The 4553-nt window shown below is 39.1% G+C and overlaps 1 pseudogene; it reads left to right on the top strand.

The window, feature by feature from the left end:
- Positions 1-3625: 3625 nt before the first annotated feature.
- LOC132022846 (U4 spliceosomal RNA) lies at positions 3626-3758 on the top strand (annotated as a pseudogene).
- The last annotated feature ends 795 nt before the right edge of the window (positions 3759-4553 follow it).

The raw sequence follows: 4553 nt of genomic DNA, 5'->3' as shown, positions 1-4553 counted from the left end.
ACACACACACACACACACACACACACACACACACATGCATGGCTGGAACTGGCTTTTGTGTGATGGATATATACAGTTTTGATAGCACTAAGCATTAATTGAGGAAACCTGCATTTTCCAAGTTCCCCAAATAATCTGAGCTACAAAGGCTTGACCACACTCATTATGTTCTCCAGGAAAGAAGTCATATGGAATGGTAGGGAAGAAGTGACAAGAAGTTGGATGAGCAACATGTTATAGATTCAAGATTAAGAGCTGGTGCAGGACTATCAGCTGTTAAGTGTGTCTGAGCTACGAAGTGCAATAGCAGTGAAGGCCATATATCTGTTAAAGGCACATAAGAGTAGTGCCCTCAAACTAGTTGAGGCGACAGAGCTCCTGGACAAACTGGTGCTCTTTACTTATATCACATTCTTTATGGAGCACCATAAAATGTTGATATATTTTACCCCAGCAGACAAACAAGGAACATGTTGCTGGCAGAAACCAAACCTGTATTATATGTATGTAATAAAATCTTACTCTCAAAAGCACCATTCCACCAGTACAAAATGAAGCACAGACTTCAGTGGGGAGGAGAGGGAAGATGACTTCTGTTTGCTGGCACACAGAGAGAATGTCTTCAGAGAACCGGTGTGCCTGCAACCTTCCCAGAGCAGTGACTCTGAGTAGAAAGTGTGTTGATGACATCAGTGGCCATGGCCATTTGAGGGTGAAGGGCCCTTTCTTGAGTTTTGTAAAACTCCATAAGCCTCTTAGTTCTGATTCAACCAAGGAAAGAAGAGGGTCTTCTAAGTAACTGCAGTTAGAGTTTCCTCTCAGCAGGAGGATGTGAACAAGATTTAATTTGATATAGAACCATTAAAAAGTGATGTTTCTAATACTCAATTTGCCACTGAGCAATTCCTATCGTTATAGGATTTTGGTTTTTATTTCTCAGTGGGTACTAGTCATTCTCAACAATGCATGAAGTCTTAAGTTTAAGAATTCCTTCCATCACTGTGTTGGAATCTGGCTTAGGTGTATATGTATTATTAAACTTCTAGTGATCATATAGACTGCCCTCTGTCTGGATATGCTAACTAGCACATGGAAATAGGCCTCAGAGGCTAGAAAATGATGAAGAAACATTTATGTCTGTTTTTCCCATGAATTGAGGAAAAGCCATCAGAGATCAAGGTGAGGTTTAACTCCTTGCACTAAGGTCAAGACCCATAAAAATAGAGTAGTGCTTCTCAAACTTTCACGTGCCTTTGGATCACCCCAAGAACTTGTTAAAATGCAGATTCTGACTCAGTAGGCCTGGGATGGCACTGGAGAGCTGGTATTTCCCAGGTGGTGAGGTGCCCTGAGTTCATAGACCACACTTTGGGTAGAATTTGTCTTAATTTCTGTTCCATCTCTTTCTCAAACTTGCCCTTTGGAAGTTATTTAATCTTAAAAAGTTATTTGACCTGTCTAGATCTTACTTAGCTCCCTTAATGGTCAAAGAAGAGAATTGGCTTTAACATTTTTGACATGGACATTTTTACATTTGGCATGCATTGCCTCTTCCTAACAACTTCCTAACAACAGTGTGATTTCTTCCTGTGGAATTTACATCCCTTCTTTGTATGCAGTTGTGATAGGTAGATATGACTCATGACTTTCCATGCCATCATGACAGCCAATGGAGATCCTTCACTCCAGGCTCAGTTCTCTGACCTTCCTCCTACAGCCCAGGTACAGCAAGATTCAGGATAGGAGTTAAGGTTGATCTATTAGTTGCTCTCTATCCTAGGACTCTGAGTCTTGAGTAGAGTGAAATTAGGGCAGAAGAACCATTGAAATTCATCATTCCACCTGTGGAGCCAGCACTCAACTGGCAGCAGAACTTCTGGAAACTTCTTATACCCATTTATTCTAAGCCTTGTACTCTAGTCTTTCCTTCAATCTTGTGAGAAGCCCTATAGCTTTCTGGAATATTCTCTTTTTACTTAAGTTATCCCCAATTCATGTCTCCAGCTTGCAACCAGAAACTAATCTGGTTCTCTAAGCTCCTTCTGACTAGAGCCTTGCAGGATTCAAGTTCTTAACTGCTTGTGGATGAACCTGATCCCTGTTCACTGTAAGTAAAGGGAAAGATACAAGAATATTTTTACTAAGGAAGGTTAATTCCTTTGAAGTCTTGGGCATGAGGTTGAGTGTAGATTCCTTGTGCTGGTGAGGGACTTGAATTATTTTCCAGCAAACTGGTAAATGTGGCAATATAATCAGGTGATTTTCCTTGAGAGTCAAGGGGAGTCAGAAATGTGTTTCTGTGCTTCAGAAGCAAGCAGCAAGGCTCTTAATGAGGCTTCTTGGGCCTATTTATAGTTGAAAATGCCAATAAATTTTATACTTTGCTTCCTTTGACCCTATACATTGGTACATGAAATTTTCTGAGAGGCTCCTGCTACACTGGATAATACTCTTCTATTCTCACCCAGTTCTGAGGGGTCAGATAGATGAAGATCACAGGCCATCTTTATTGATAAAGCCTTATTGAAGGTATACAGCTTAGACTATGGGCCAGTAGGCTTTCCAGAACTTTATTTCTGGTCCCAGCTGGCTTCAGGCCCCTGCTAACAAGGGGCAGTACCTGCTGTGCTTAAAAGCTTCCTCTTGGAGAAGATCAGAATGTGTAGGTAGCCTGTAGAAATAAGGGGGAACACAGTAAATGTGATTCTGAGCTGAATTGTGTTAGGGTTTTCTGTTCTATAGTTTCCAGTGACAAACAAATAACCCCTCCCCCCCCATTCAATCATCTTCTCAATTACATTGACCTGTTTACTTCCTAGATAGTTTCTTACTACTTCCATTAGCCTCCATATTCCTTGCTGTTCCTCCATATTTAGGGTCCTAAGGGCATAAAAACAAGTATCTATCCTGACAGTAACGTTAGCAGAATTCTTGACAACAGTGAAACATGGCCCACCTGAGAACCAAGGTCTTATCAGCCATTTACTACGTGCAATAGGACATTCTGTACTTACTGAAGAAGGACCTTGGTTCTGCCCAGCTGGTGCTCCCTTGGCAGAGAAGGAGAGAGGGAGAGGTACCCTCTTTTCAGGTACAGTCCTTAGGCTCTTTAGTTTTCATAAGAGAATGAAAACAGATGTAAGAAGAGAATGCTTCCCCTTGGTAGGTTGTTAGAGGATATAGAGGATATAGTATAGGATATAGTACTCTAGGTCCCTGCCAGAGACAATACTTTCAACTCTGTTATTCAGTTCGTATTGAAACCTCTATTACAAGAAATAAAACTCTTAGAGGGTTGTTGGAAGGCCATCAATTCTTCTAGCAGGCCAAAATTTATCCCCAAATCAAGCCAGATCATCAAGAACCCATGTACATGGACTACATTTTTTTGATTTCTTGTAAACTACTTTTACTGAATGGGACTTTGGGGTGAATCAATGATGCTATAAGAAGCCATATGAAAGCTATCTTTTGTACTTCTGGAAGGAGCATCAGCGAAGCTGTGGTCAGCTTGTATTACACTATGTCCTTTGTGAAGATCCAGAGGAGAATTTTCTTTAGATCTAAATAGTAGGTAACTCTACCTTTCTCTTAAACAAGTTGAATTTGAATAATTTTATGTTCAAGCTTTGTGCAGTGGCAGTATTGTAGCCAATGAGGTTTATCCGAGGTGCGATTATTGCTAATTGAATAATTTTATGTTCATTGTGATTTTTGTAATCAGTAATGTGTTATTTTTGGGTCTGGCTGTCACGACACTTAGAAGTGAACCAGGGACACTTAATCTTTGTATATGACATTTTTGACATCTCCTTTTGGGTATGTTTGATTTGCTTGTAGTTTTAGGTACTGTTCTATGCTTGTTTTCTTCTTTGCTTTGATATTTACCCACTTTCTTTCTTTACCAAATGATCTTATATTTTGTAAGCTTCTTCAAACTCTTAGTAAGGATGAGTTAGAGTATCAGTAAATTAGTTAACTAAAAAAGTAAATATGGAGTTATATCTCCTTCACAGAGGAGAATATTCTTACCACTTGTCCATATGGTAATTTCTTGCCTTGTTTTCTGGGGTCCATTTCTTTTTATTTTTTATTTATTTGTTTATTTGTTTTTTAAAAGATTTTTAAAAATTTAATTAACATATAATATATTATTAGTTTCAAAGTTAGAGTGCAGTGATTCATCAGTCTTATGTAATACTCAGTGTTCATTATATCACGTGACCTCCTTAATGTCCATCACTCACTTACCCCATTCCTCACCCAGCCTCCCCTTCAGCAATCCTCCATTTGTTTCCTATGATTAAGAGTCTCTTATGGTTTGTCTCCCTCTCTGATTTCATCTTGTTTTATTTTTTCCTCTCTTTCCCTATTATCCTCTGTTTTGTTTCTTAAATTCCACATATGAGTGAGATCCTGTGATAATTGTTTTTCTCCGACTGACTTATTTTGCTTAGCATAATACCCTTTAGTTCCATTCACATCATTGCAAATGGCAAGATTTCAACTTTTGATGGCTGAGTAGTATTCCATTGCATATATATACCACATCT

Source organism: Mustela nigripes, chromosome 7, assembly GCF_022355385.1.
Source record: "Mustela nigripes isolate SB6536 chromosome 7, MUSNIG.SB6536, whole genome shotgun sequence".
Taxonomy (NCBI): Eukaryota; Metazoa; Chordata; class Mammalia; order Carnivora; family Mustelidae; genus Mustela; species Mustela nigripes.
Note: the sequence above shows the minus strand (reverse complement) of the source record. Positions and strands in the feature narration are given on the sequence as shown.